This window comes from Perca fluviatilis, chromosome 11 (genome assembly GCF_010015445.1).
Source record: "Perca fluviatilis chromosome 11, GENO_Pfluv_1.0, whole genome shotgun sequence".
Taxonomy (NCBI): Eukaryota; Metazoa; Chordata; class Actinopteri; order Perciformes; family Percidae; genus Perca; species Perca fluviatilis.
In genome coordinates, this window is record NC_053122.1 from 11,314,885 (window position 1) to 11,330,351 (window position 15,467).

Consider the following 15,467-nt stretch of genomic DNA (forward strand, 5'->3'; position numbering starts at 1 on the left):
TGGCGCCGTTCCTTTCAAAAGAACGGCTCATCGTTCTTTTATTCCTACTTTTTTTTTTTGGGAGTGGGGGTTTATCTGCAAAATAGTCACCAGGATAATAATATGGTAAGATTTGGATCAGATTCAAACTTACACATCCCACCAATAGAATTTAATTTTGCATGTGTGGACTAGGTTTAGCACCACTAAATGACTCGTATTGCCAGACCTAATGTCAATTACATTGTGCACATTACAGAAACTACAAACTTAACAGGGTGGAAAATGATTTCAGGGACACACAGTATTTGATTTTTGAGTTTTTCTTGAAATGTATATATATAATCAGAGAGAGTTTAACTATAAAATAATAAAAGAGTATTTCGAGTTAATTATAATTTGATGGCATATAGTCCATGAAGAAGTTGATTACTTTGCACTGGGGAAATCAAGCACTGAAAAAAAGCTGTTAGGTAAAGTATTTTTAACGTACATTGGTCTGTGTTTATGTCATAAAAAAGACCTTTATCTATAATTCAAGTCATTTGTTATTAATATTTGATTCATTTTAAAGAAAATATAAGGAAGTAATTCATGGGAACAGAAACATTGCTCTATAAAAGGAACGACCCATTGTTATCTTTAGCTTTCCTTTAATTTTTTAAAGCAATTTATAATGTTTTGAAAAGTGCTACATAAATATATATATATATATATATATATATATACTTGCAAGGCATAATAATATATATATATATATATATATATATATATATATATATATATATATATATTATTACTTGCCGTCGCATGAAACTGGCCATGATGTCACTGACTTGTCCTGATTTCTGTATCTCCTACCGTCTTTCTGCTCTGAACGGTTCAAGGAATAAAGAGGTTGTTGACCAGGCAACCTATCATCCCCATCTACTCACTGAAGGAGGGGGGGCGCCAGCTGCGATATGAATCAGATGCAGCCATGATTGGAATACAATGACCTGGCAACACACTTTCTCTCTCTCACTCTCTCTCTCTATCTATCTGTCTATCTCTTTCTCTCCATGTGTCTCTTTCTGAGCAAAGTTATCAGCAGAGATTATCGGGTTTGGACAATAGATGGCTGATTCACATAGGTAGTGACAAGGAATAAAATAGGGGTGCAAATGCAGTATACTGATAGTGATAGTATGCAGTACATGTGAGATATTATGAAATATTATTCATTTTATACAAATGTGTTAAATATTTACATGATCACAATTATTTGCCGTTCGACTAATGCTGTGCTGCCATCACCATCAATAATTCCCCAGTTAAATACAGCTGCTTCTACAGGGGGTAGATGAAATACCATAACCACTCATGAAAAACAACTCCAACTTTGAAGTTATTAAATCATGGTAATGCTGCTACAAAAGTGGGTCATAGGATGTCTCATACTAATTAAGTATTTGTCAACGCCTCCTATATAGTACTTTATACAGTATCTGTAGTATCCCTGATGGCTGGTCTCAACTAGTGGAGGCTGTTTGTTTTTTTCTCGCTGCAGTTTCTTCTGGATTTTTCTACACTGTACTCCTTGAGGTATTGAATATGTTTTTGGACTGATGCGCCTGCAGTTTAAGCACATATGATCTAACAGCTTTGGATTTTTGTTGTTACATAACACTTTGAATACTATTAGATTAAAGTGCTGATCGCCACACCTTTTTATCAATGACAAATACCGCTTACTGGCATGTAGTCTATATCCTCGACGTTCCACTTCTGAGATTGCTCCGGTGCCGCAGGAAATTCCGCCGGATGCATGTATTTTCGCCGATGTCCTTTTCCTTCCGCTTTCTTTGTGTTGGAATTTTAAACTCCGGGGGATTTATGAGGACTATGGTTGACTGCTCCTCAGATCTCTGCAGGGTAAATCCAGACAGCTAGTTAGACTGTCTGTCAAATCTGAGTTTTCTCTCGCACGACTACTTTACAGCGGCTCCGTGCAGAGCTTTGCGATTAACCCTTTGACGATTGTGATTGGTTTAAAGAAATACCAATAAACCAGAGCCAGTTTTCCTCCCATCCCGGAATGCTATGTGGACTAGCCAGACCCTCCTCCACTCCGCAGCGTGTGGATGGTCCGGCAAAGCGAGACTAACTGGCATGCAACCTAATTTTGATTTACCTTCGAAGCAGTTATTGTAATTGGCTTACTACAAGGTTAAAGGACAGTTTTGGGTTCATTTTGTCACAGTTTTGGCCATCACTTCCATTGGGTACAATAACACTGTTCACACCAAGTTAATTGCTGAGATCTGGGAACATGGTGATATTGCTAAAAAGAATCCTAATGGGCAAGACAGCCAAGCTGTCAGATCCTGGTTCAACTTACCCGGGCCTACCCTTGATACCGTAGCTGTGCACTTTGCACACATTTTCATGTGCAATGACAGATTAATAACAACAATCCAGGTGCAATCACTTTCAGGTTTACCTCCAAATAAACCTGTACAATCGTCTGACTACTTGTTATTTTTGCCCCATTGGACTTTGTAGTAAAAAAAATGCTTTATGAATACATTTTACTTTGGGGGAGTAAGATGTAATCATGACTATTAAAAATCATGGCCAAACCTACAAACCCAAACTGTAATAAACCTGAGAAATCCTTAAAAGTAATTTGTTACGGAATGTTTTTATTATTTTGTCTATCCCCTCTGTATCACAGTCCTGTGAGCTGAATTTCAATGTGTTGTCCAAATTAATTGTATTAGTCTAGATCGAGAGAGCAATAGATACAAAATATTTTGACAGTAGACGTTGCACAGCGGCAGTAATTCACATTTCGGATTCCGTCTCAGCTAGAGGTTACTAAGAGTTTATCCACATCTTATGTATCATCTTCTTAATATAAAAACTTAATGAAGCCTGTTGAGGCTGCAGCAGCCGAGGCGAGTCTATGGAAAAGGATGAGAACACGCTCTCAACACCTCTCTGGACCATGGCGAAGTGCATCACTTCTCACTAGGGATGCAACTATAGGGTCACTCCACCATGAATCTTTGGCAACTAGGCAGAGGAATGGAGAGAGGGGTTTGGAGGTGGGAGGTGGGGGGTGGGTACTCTATTATACCCCAGAGTAGCAGGTGAATGCACTCTGAAGACTTCTGGCTTCCTGTAATGCTGTTCAGTGTGTTACAGGAACGCATGCAAGCATTTGGGAAGAGCAGCTCTTTGATCAGTTAAATGTTGTGTGACAGGCTGGCAGTTTCACCTGTGTGTGTTAAGTGTTTAGAGCTCGGCTTTGAGATGTTGCTAATCTAGTTTGTAGCAGTCATTTACCTCAAGCTGTTTGTGTGCACTGTGGCAGACCAAATGAATACTGCGGACAAGGAGTTGAAACTGTGATCATGTTAAGAGCTTGTATAAAAACACCAATAAGGATATCTATTTTGGATTGTGGGGCCAGATAGTGTGGAATCAGTGGTTCCCAACGTGAAGGTCGAGACCCCGTAAGGGGTCGGAAGATTATTCTGAGCGGTCACAAGATGCTTATATTCGGACTTCTTTCTTATCTTATATCAAAATATAGGTATAGTTTTAGCTCTTTAAGTCTGTAAAAACGTTTTGAATTAATAAACCTAAGAAAGTAACATCACTTGGCTCAGAACACAGACATATGCAACCTGTGACAAGAGGTTATGAGTATACATTACATAGTTTTAAAGCAAAAGTTATTTTTCACTCCATGAGTTAGAAGAGAAGATTGAAAGTACTTTTCTGACCTTTAAATATGCTGCTGTCATCACGTTCATGTTGCCATGCAACCAGTTTAGACTTCGGAAGTCAGTGCACCCAGCCAAGAAATAATCCCGCACACAATCCCCTTAAACCACTTTTCACACTCTGGTGTTTGTACAAACAAGTGTTGATTGTGTTACTTTTGGACGGTGCAGGCTAGCTGTTTCCCCCTACTTTCATACGTTATGCTAAGCTAAGCTCAGCGGCTGCTAGCTGGAGCTTTATATTTAGCATACAAATATGAGAGAAGCATCCATTTTCTTATTTCACGCCCAGCAAGAAAGCAAATAAGCATATTTCTGGAAATGTTGAACTGCTCCTTTAAAGGGTCACAAGCCAAACATGTTGGGAACTAGGCCTACTGCTGAAAGTGAATAGTCGGTAGCCTAAAAACACTAGAACCACGCAGTCTTAAAACACAGCAGCAAAAGTAGTAGGGTACGCTAAGGCATGTTATATCTCACAAAGTTAATGCAATGTGAATTTTCTAAGTCAGGAACTATTTTTTTTCCGATTATTCCGACACCACATGAATGCAGCACAAATCTCGCAATGTTAACGAAAGGGAAAAAGAACTTGTCCCGTGATTCAGATCCACTTCAAAATTGAGAAAAATGGACACACCAAACTGAAAATGTAACCTCCTTGTCGGAGGTAATACTACGAAGAATAAAGTGCTACAATTTGACAATGATTTGATTGGTTCTAGTGTTAAATAGGAGCTGCGGGACTCGCCATTGGTCTAGTTTGTGGTTTGCATAGTTCACCCACAGGATACATAGATTAAAAGGCAGAGGAACTAGAATCCGTTCTCTACCAGCCGCCTCAATAAACATGAACACATCACACTAGTAAGCTCATTTGTAGGCTGCCATATCCATTGATCTTTGTCGTGTTTTTTTTCTCTCAAACCTAATAAAAAACATCTGCCACAACATAATGTACATGCACAATGGTCAACATAAATTCAGGCAGCCTGTTGATAATAAATTTAATTAGAAATTTCATTGCCAGACACAATCTGCTCTGCTGGCCTAATCAGAAGCATCTCTCTGGCTTCCCCCAACCCCCTGATGTCCATCACATTAAACTACTTATTACGACTGGGTAGCTCCACCATCTTGGGAGGGATCTGTGATCCACAACACTGTAGCCTATCCCTTAAGAGACCGCACCGGGTTTAACTTTAAGTGAGGCATCATCAACTGCCATGCAGAGGCTGTACATATGAGGGCTAATTCAGTAGGCACAAGCAGGCCCCAATTTCTGCCAGGTCACAGAGCAGAAATCCACACACAATTACCATAAGCAAACATGATGATGCTCTCTGTTGAAACACAGTAATCTTGGCAAAGTGATGATGAATGAGATTAATGACTCTACAGTGGGGAGGAGAAACAGCCTGGAGCTGATGGTCGGAAACACACTGGTGGTTTTTTTGTGTGTGGAGCGATTCAAGCAGGCAGGCAGGCCGGAGCACACAGGCAGCAAGGTGCTCTTCATCCAGTTCACATGCCTGGTGATGGCTGAGAAGGAAACACATTTTTCTGATCGTCCCAAGCATCGCCCTGCAAAGGCAACACAAAGACGGTGGAGCCGGTCACGATGAGCCGCTGCCACCTGTGATAGTCGCACGAATATCGCTCACATTTAGGTCAATCTGAAAGTAATAAGGTTTTGGCGTCAGCCAACCCCTACCGCCCCCGACCCCCCTCCTCTGACCCACACATTCGGATGGATGGACGGATGGATGGATGACGAGTCTAGCTGAAATGGGGAGGGGGGTTCCATTTTCAGTCCACGAGCAATGCAAGCGCACCACAGCCATTTAGCGCATCATAATTAAAAAAACACAACCCATACCACGCCTCGGAATAAAACTGACATAAAATAGCAAAAACATCTGGCACCCACTTCGAACAAAAATACAGCAGCCCAGCCATGTTCCCAGCAGGCTGTCAAATTCTAGCTTTTTTTTGTTTGTTTTTTTCATTCAGCATTTGCACAGATGGGAGGTGTGAGACGAGCGGAATGAGGAAACTGGAATGACATTGCGCCTGCTTACTGTAAAATAAATTCCCTCGGGGGATGGAGAGCCTCCTTTTCCCGTCTTCACTCCCCTCCTTTCCGACGTGCGAATTTCCCGAAATTCAGACCATGCAAAACAGGTAGTAGGTCATTCCACCCTCCGAAATATTTGGTCCAATGCGATGTGTGGGAGAGGAGAAGGCAGAGCCAGCATCCGAGAGGAGAGAGCCAGCTGTGGGGAGGAAATGTGGAAGGAAGGAGCGGCCGGGCCGGAGCGCTGCGCACAGGAGAGGCAGAGGTGCTCTCTCTCTCTCTCTCTCTCTCTCTCTCTCTCTCTCTCTCTCTCTCTCTCTCACTCTCTCACTCCCTCACTCTCTCTCAGTTCACAATACAACATCCCCCTATCCCTGCCAGACAGACTGACAGACGATGTGGGTACCAGTGTCAGCAGCGACATCCACCGGGGATGAGAGAAACTACTCTATGGGGGGGTGATTAATGCCACATAGAGGCAGCAGCTGGAAAAGGAATGCAGCTGCAGGTACGCCAGGACATCATTTAGTTTAAATATAGCTTTAATAAATTCCAACTAAAATGTTTCACTTTTCAGACAGAAATCATGTCAAAGTGTGTTATTGTGTGACTTCGGTGTTTTAAAGGGTTAAAAACTAACAAAACTAACAACCAAAACTAACCGCTGGAGCCAGCGGGAGACCCGCAACTCTTGTGTTCTTCAAGGTAAAATTTTGTCAAAGGAGTCTGGTGGCTTCAAAGAGAGGATAGATGTAGGCTATACAATGGTGTCAGTCTGACGGCAAGGTAAAATATTCTAAATATAGCATAAGCCTACACTTAAACGGATTGTTTTTTTAGGTGGGCCTATTTTTTAGGCTGCTAACATAGGTTTAGTTGGTGCCCCTGTCAGCAATATATTGCTTGGCTTCCATGTAGGTACTGCTGACTGCTTCTCCAAACTGGGGGCATGCCAACCGCCATCTACTGTAGGTAATACACTGGATAAGTACCTCATACAACCCCACTTCAAACAATCCAAATCATCCCTTTAACATATCTAAACCCAATTATGTGTCCCAGCAACTTTGAAACCAAACCTCCCCTCTTTGTAAAAGAGGCTAGAATAGAATATACAATATATGCACATACATGCCAAATCAGAACAAAGCCTTTGCTAGAGGGAGTTAAAACACAAATGAGGACTGGAAAAAGTTGTAACCCAGTTGAACTGAGCTGCGTATATCCTCTGACTCTCATCTAGCTCTGGCTTTATCTATATTTGTCTCCCTGTCTGACTCTTTCTGCCTCTCTCTTTCTTTCACTTCCTCTTTGTCTAACATGTCTTTGTTCAGTCAACTGTAAGCTACTTCCAAATGCCACAGTCAGTGGCATCAATGGCAATTTAAATCTTGCACACATTGTTCTTGCATGCAATGTTTGCTTCATTGCACAAGAAATGACTTTGGAGGCTCAGATTATCTAGACACATTGCAGCCAAAATGTCATTATTTGACGGTGGACTAATCAGCAATTTGTTGATACAAAACCTTGAAATATGGCTATATAATATAAGCATATGTATGTACTTATGGTGTAACAATGCATATTCTTAAGACCCTTAATGTGTACCATGACTATTAAATATGCGGCACCCTGTAAATCTGAGAGTTACAGTCACTTACTGTGTATTTGCTGTATCACCAGTATGCTCTCCTCGCACTGTATCATGCAATATACTCTATTTGAGCTATTCTTATCTGTAGCCTATCCTCTGCTGCTCTAATGACCTGACATCTCCACAGGGATCATTAAAGTTTCATCTGACCTAATCTAAAAATTGAAGTCCCCTTAAGCAAGGCACTTGTCTGCTCCAGTGAAGCCGCTCAGTGTCCATCAGTAGGAAACGCAGCTGCACTGAGAAGCTGCTCGCAGGTGTCATTATGTGTGTGAGTATGCGTGTGAAGCACAATGCTGCAGGGAGTAACCCATGCTCATTTAAACCCATGTTAACACAAAATAAATGTCAACCCGTAGGTATTGGATTGAAAGCAGAGAGCGAGACAGTGTGGTGATGATCGAGTCGGTATCTGCACAGTGCGTTGTGTGTCTGGCTTTTGGAACTGGCAACGAAAACAAACACATCACCCACCTACCACCCTGGTGCACTGTGATGTCATGCCACGAGAGAGGCAGGAAGAAAGCGAGGCTGTGAAGTCAAGACCTACAGCCTATCAGTCAGTGCGGATTAGTGTTTCAGTATAGTCCATCACATACACTTTGCCCTTCATTTGTCTATCCATCATCCATTCATCTATCCGTAGAGTGTTACCTAAGGAACCAAGGTAGTAAAGCTATTTAAAAGTGTTCTTTAAAGACCCAATCTGTAATTCTTTTTTAACATATAAATATTCCCATACATGATTTGAAAGGTTGGTTTATAGACCCCCATTTACACATATTAATGTCTGATCCTTGGATATCTGGGTAATGACATCTGACATCACAGACCTTTGCATTTACCTGGTATTAATGAGCATGCTCGTTATCAAAATTTCCGAATCTCAACATGCAAATTAAGCAGAGCTGGCGGACTTTCAGGTCAAGCGAGGAGATTCTGCTGCGTGGGCTCTACTTATTTTTCCTGTTTTTAGCCATTGCTAGCACCAGAGATACTGTATCTCAACAAAATTGCATTGATTCAAAATAACATTTTGTACAGACAATGACTCCCTTTGCTGATCCTTGACTTTTTGGTGCCACCACTAGGTTGACATAACATGTTTTTATGTACTTCCGTTTACTTTGTTGAGAATTGCTCTCTAAAACCGGTTTCTTTTAAAGTAAGTAAGTAAAGTTTATTTCTAGAACACATTTAAACACAGTTTAAGCTGACCAAAATGCTGTACAAACAAGAACTAAGGTGCTGTATTAACCCTTGTTTAGAGAGCAATTCTCAACAAAGTAAATGGAAGTACATAATCCTTGTGTTGTCCTTCGGGTCACTGGGACCCGAAGGACAACACAAGGGTTATTAAGTGAACTGTTGAATGGGTTGCGATCATTCATGTCTCCCTCCGGATTAACTGTAATAATTATGATCTTCTGATTTTCCATAGCATTTGTCCAATACTTGAAATTCCCAGCAGTCTCAGCTGTACTTTTAGTGTTAGTTCACAAATGTTACCATGCTAACACGCTAAACTAAGATGGTGAACATACCTGCTTAGCAAAAGCATGGAGATCATTTTCATTTGGTGTGGATGTAGCCTAAATTAGTGACGAGTGACAGACTAAACGTGAAATGGCACACGAAAGGTAAAATGTGTTGTGAGAACAGGCAAAATGACTTAAGAAATTGCCGTGTTATTCATACGCCAATTGGTGATAATAGGCTGCATTGTAAGCATGTTAGCATGCTGACACTGCGTTTCATTAGTTTTTCAACATGCCCTCCTTCACTTCCGCTCAGCCCTTGGTATGACGTCATAGCATACGTAGCACGGAGGCCACTTGGAGAGCAGAGGGAAAGGTAGCGGGGCTGGAGCGGGGGAGTGAAATGGAACACACCTGCGACCGCCAGTTGTAGGCTTAGCGCTACTGCTTCAAGGGTGTTTTATTATCCATCTTATTTTCTATTAATTATCGCATTCTATCCCCGTTTTTATGTTCATTCTATGTCTGTTTATGTCATGCAATTTCCTTATTGTACAGTAGGCCTATTTCTTGTATTAAAAGTTGCTATACGCATATTAAAGTATTATAACTGCTTTTTACATATCCTAAATACCTGCAGACTCATTGAGGTTTGGTAATCAGCTGCATGAGTTTCAGATTTAGAAATGTGTGATCTGTATCATGATTAATAAATAAATGTTCTAAATAAACATCTTCAAAAAAAAATCCATGCTTTTGCAGATAATGTTGGAAATACATAAATCACACAAACAACTATAGTAAATAAAATGTATAAAGTAAATATTAATTGACAGTTATATTACATGTTTCAGTAAAATATCAAGCTAACAATGAGGCGACTAAAAAGTTGAAATGTATTTATTCATCTTGTCCTTCTTCGGTGGTCAGCAACAGGAGTTGTAGAAGTTGTACATTACTGCCACCTAACCATGGATGTGTTTTCTTGCACCAAATGCATAACTGCAATGCATTGTGGGCGATATCCACCTCTGGAGGGACCATCATTGTTCACTCGCTCCTTCAGCCCTCCGAGGGTCGATCTCAACAAGTTCACTTCAGTTTTTCAGACAGTTGGAACAACACATAAGACGGCGGTGGGGATTCCCCCGAGGGCAGGTGCTTAGGGGAAGTCAACGAGGGCATGTTGAACCACTACTGAAACACAGCCATTATCGTTTAGCTCAAAGCACCGCTGTGCATAAGTACAGTCCAACCGCGGCCATGGCTGCATTTACACTTAGATGGGAAATCAGCATTCTGTGTGTTTGTCAGCTGACCTTATTGTAATTCAAAAATTCCATCCGGTTTTATTCCAAGCTTTAGAAAGACTGCTGATAGTGATTGAATAAGATAGAGTTTGTGTATATAAAACCAGTCAATCAATTTTGATACTAACCGCAGGTTCAATCGTTGCCCGTTAGCTGATCTGTTATTTAATGTATTGCTGCATTATCTCTTTGATAGTGATGCGATTTTGAAGACACTGTTCCACCTGTCAAATGTAAAATTACTGTACATTAATCTATATATTTAACCCATTCCAACTTTATCATCCAAATGTCCCAAGTAAACTAACTCGCTATAATAAGTAGTGCTCTTGGCCTTAATTAAAATTTACAGAGTGAGATTAATGCAGAGATTATTTCTTATCTCCAGAGCAGCTCCTCCTCTGATACATTCTTGTGTAGACTCAGGGCTACTCAGGTTACAGCTAACCACATCTTCTGCAGTGAATAAAACATAACAATGCCTCCGCTGAGGTCTGAATCATGTCCTTTTCTGTAGAAGCAGCTTAACCTTCATCCAAAAAAATCAAAGAGACAGGAAGCAGCTCTGGGCAGAGAGAATCTTTGTCCGCTGGAGAGTGAAAACTAACGTTTACTGACGATTCTGTCGGAAGACAGCAAGTTGTATGGATCCACTCCGAACTGCCACAAACCATACAGTCATGACGGAGTGTAGCCTACACAACTGGGAGCACAGGAACTAGAGATCCTCCTCATACTAGTAAACACGTTGTGTCTCTTGCTTTCTTGAGCACCAGGCATTTCATCCATTGTTTGGGCAACATCCGTGTAATCCCTCCTGTTAAAACCAAAGGTGAAAAGGGTTCAGATCCTTTACTTAAAGTGATGGTTCGGAGTAGTTCACCCTAGGGTCCTTTGCACCATGACCTCGAGCCAAACACCCCCCCAGAAGTTTTTTTCACCTGGGTCTAACACTGGGCGAGTTAGCGTAGAGTAGCGTTAGTTGCTGAGTAGCTTAGCGCGGGGCTAATGGACCCACGTTTGTATCTCTTAAATGACCCCACTAATAATGCCCGAAATGATACCAAAGGTCTACACTAGTACAAATAGGTTATGCTCTCATAAAACGATGGATTGGAAAGTTTGTAAGTACACCAGAAGTTTATGAACACTTGCCTGCTCTCTTCTGCTCTCTGCTGCTGCTGCTGCTACCTGCAGTTAGACGAGTGCTTAGGGCCGTCTATAAATTACTACACCGAAAAGAGATACAACAAAAATATGTATTAATTTAATGATTAAATAAGGTAATGTCTCCAAACTTACCTCAATTATTACTTGTCTCCTGCTAGTTATATTACAGCACTTACTTTAAAAAATAAGTTAAATTAAAAAATATTTTTGTTGCATCTCTTTTCGGTGTTGTAATATGTAGATGGCCCTAAGCTCGTCACTGCGCGCAACAACAACGCAGAGAGCAGAAGCCAGCAGGCAAGTGTTATTTACATAAACTTCTGGTGTACTTACAAACTTTCCAATCCATCGCTTTTGTAGTGCATAACCTATATATACACTAGTGTAGACCTTTGGTATCATTTCGGGCATTATTAGTGGGGTCATTTAAGAGATACAAACGTGGGTCCATTAGCCCTGCGCTTGCTATTCAGCGGCTAACGCTACTCTACGCTAACTCGCCCAATGTTAGACCCAGGTGAAAAAAGCTTCTGGGGGGGTGTTTGGCTCGAGGTCATGGTGCAAAGGACCCTAGGGTGAATTACTCCGAACCATCACTTTAAGTAAAAGTACTAATGCAACCATGTAAATACTCCATTACAAGTTAAAATCCTGCATTCAAAATCCCACTTACATAAAAGTATTAACAGAAACACACTTATCAAAAGTAGCATCAAAAGTCAAAGTAAAAATTGTCCCTATGACAATAAATCATTATACAGTGCCTTGCGAAAGTATTTGGCCCCCTTGAACTTTTCGACCTTTTGCCACATTTCAGGCCTCAAACATAAAGATATAAAACTGTAATTTTTTGTGAAGAATCAACAACAAGTGGGACACAATCATGAAGTGGAACGGAATTTATTGGATATTTCAAACCTTTTAAACAAATAAAAAACTGAAATGGATGAGGCGGCAAAATTATTCAGCCCCCTTAAGTTAATACTTTGTAGCGCCACCTTTTGCTGCGATTACAGCTGTAAGTCGCTTGGGGTATGTCTCTATCAGTTTTGCACATCGAGAGACTGACATTTTTGCCCATTCCTCCTTGCAAAACAGCTCGAGCTCAGTGAGGTTGGATGGAGAGCGTTTGTGAACAGCAGTTTTCAGTTCTTTCCACAGATTGTCGATTGGATTCAGGTCTGGACTTTGACTTAGCCATTCTAACACCTGGATATGTTTATTTGTGAACCATTCCATTGTAGATTTTGCTTTATGTTTTGGATCATTGTCTTGTTGGAAGAGAAATCTCCTTCCCAGTCTCAGGTCTTTTGCAGACTCCATCAGGTTTTCTTCCAGAATGGTCCTGTATTTGGCTCTATCCATCTTCCCATCAATTTTAACCATCTTCCCTGTCCCTGCTGAAGAAAAGCAGGCCCAAACCATGATGCTGCCACCACCATGTTTGACAGTGGGGATGGTGTGTTCAGGGTGATGAGCTGTGTTGCTTTTACGCCAAACATAACGTTTTGCATTGTTGCCAAAAAGTTTGATTTTGGTTTCATCTGACCACAGCACCTTCTTCCACATGTTTGGTGTGTCTTCCAGGTGGCTTTTGGCAAACTTTAAACAACACTTTTTATGGATATCTTTAAGAAATGGCTTAATTCTTGCCACTCTTCCATAAAGGCCAGATTTGTGCAGTATACGACTGATTGTTGTCCTATGGACAGAGTCTCCCACCTCAGCTGTAGATCTCTGCAGTTCATCCAGAGTGATCATGGGCCTCTTGGCTGCATCTCTGATCAGTCTTCTCATTGTATGAGCTGAAAGTTTAGAGGGACGGCCGGGTCTTCGTAGATTTGTAGTGGTCTGATACTCCTTCCATTTCAATATTATCGCTTGCACAGTGCTCCTTGGGATGTTTAAAGCTTGGGAAATCTTTTTGTATCCAAATCCGGCTTTAAACTTCTCCACAACAGTATCTCGGACCTGCCTGGTGTGTTCCTTGTTCTTCATGATGCTCTCTGCGCTTTAAACGGACCTCTGAGACTATCACAGAGCAGGTGCATTTATACGGAGACTTGATTACACACAGCTGGATTCTATTTATCATCATTAGTCATTTAGGTCAACATTGGATCATTCAGAGATCCTCACTGAACTTCTGGAGAGAGTTTGCTGCACTGAAAGTAAAGGGGCTGAATAATTTTGCACGCCCACTTTTTCAGTTTTTCATTTGTTAAAAAAGTTTGAAATAGCCAATGAATTTCGTTCCACTTCATAATTGGGACCCACTTGTTGTTGATTCTTCACAAAAAATTACAGTTTTATATCTTTATGTTTGAGGCCTGAAATGTGGCAAAAGGTCGAAACGTTCAAGGGGGCCGAATACTTTCGCAAGGCACTGTATATGACATTATGAGATTTTTACGCATCAATGTGTAAGCAAAATTCTGAAAGTCATGGGATACCCTCAAGGGGGTAAGCTTTGCTTCAGAACTCAAACCTCCTATGGCGCCATTTTGATGCTACAAAACAATCACCCGCCGTTAGCATTCCATTGACTGCCATTCATTTTGACATCACTTTGACAGCGAATAACTTTACATCTGAAGCGTTTAAAGACTATTTGTCCATTGTTTATTTCTAAAGAAACACGACAATGTATAAAAGGCTCCATTACCTTGTAACTCACGTTATGGCTCCGTAGCAGACGTTTTTGTAAAAATAGACTAACTATTGTGTCATAACCACGCGACTCACTGTCACATAGTAGAGGAATTACCGTATAGTATAGGAGAAGCTCGCAGGCAGTTTCAACTTACATGAGCCGTTTAGGTTTAATTACTAATGTTAACTAGCATTTTAGTTAGGAATAATTAGCCTGTGCCTATGTTATGTCCTTACATATACCTAGGCTCTCCGTCTCTGCAAGATTCGGAATGATTGAGATTTCTCTTGGCACAGCTACCAGAAGACTTCCAACTTTCAAACAGGTTGCTCACGTCACATTTACGTCTTCTCTCTCAGTTGGAGGCTGCGCAGTAACGCTCAGCGCTCGCCGGAAAAGTGCTTCTAATATACTTCACTGGTCTCCGTCCAGAGCAACGGGATCTGTTGGTCCAGTTTATATACGGTCTATGGGTGCCCAATTTCTAGCATGCATCTGGAGTGCCTGATAAATCTAAGATTTCATTAGCAACTGACAGCAACGTCTCTCTGGAAGAGACACCATGGCTGCGGTCAAAAAGTCAATTTTGCTTAGGAAGGTTCCTAAGGGAGTGAAATGACCCGGAAGTAGCTAAGTAGCTAAGAGCCATTCGAATTGTCTAAGTGCTAAGGAAAACATGCTTCATGTTAAAATTTTTACATTTTTACATTGACCACACAACCCCAGTTTAGTTTCAGTTAGATTTAGGAAGTTGCAGGTTTGAATAGTTAATGGTTTGTTTCTTCAGACTCACCTTTTCTTTGTAACTTCGTCTGGACCACCATTAATGAATGTTTGGGGAGGAGCCTCTGAGCATTTCCTGTGTATTTATGGTGTTGATGATGTCATCACTGGCATCTTTGGGCCGAACCAACTGATGGGGGTTTCTGGTGTGTAGAGATTTTTTAAATTTTAGTTTGATGCATTTGAGGGGTCGTTTGGGGAGTTACATACCTCGAAAATGTATGTGTATTGTGTAGAGGAGCACAAAATATACCAAGCTTTGTGGAGAATTTGTAATGTTAGAAATGTTTTGTAGGCTCACCTCTGGATGATGGGTCCAATGTAGATTGAGAGCCCTATAAAGGCAGTGACATTTGCTGCTCAGCAGAGGAAAGAAGCTGTCTTTGGATGGTTTTTAGATTGTATTTTTTATTTCAAGTCTCATTTATATGTGTATTTGGCACACTTTAAATTAATATGAACTCTGGAATTCAAGATGTCTGCCTTTCTATCTTTTTTGACACTATAGCTATGCTACACGACACTGGCCTTTAACAACCTGATATATTTATTCTCTAACTGCAGTAGGCCTATATATTTTTTAAATG

The 15,467-nt window shown here is 40.9% G+C and overlaps 1 protein-coding gene and 1 long non-coding RNA gene across 2 annotated transcripts in view; both read right to left on the reverse strand.

Annotated features, from left to right (window-relative positions):
- Positions 1-6,119, reverse strand: part of ctnnd2b (catenin (cadherin-associated protein), delta 2b) — a 169,577-nt gene extending 163,458 nt beyond the window's left edge. Inside the window, exon 1 of the mRNA XM_039816120.1 lies at positions 5,834-6,119. The gene's annotated coding sequence lies outside the window, so the exon portion shown is untranslated. The remainder of the gene's footprint in view (positions 1-5,833) is intronic.
- A 3,727-nt stretch (positions 6,120-9,846) lies between these two features.
- On the reverse strand, positions 9,847-14,950 carry LOC120568658. The gene is made up of 2 exons (XR_005640742.1): positions 14,891-14,950; positions 9,847-11,091 (listed from the first exon to the last, which is right to left on the reverse strand). It is a non-coding gene; the product is annotated as an uncharacterized LOC120568658 (long non-coding RNA).
- Positions 14,951-15,467: the final 517 nt, after the last annotated feature.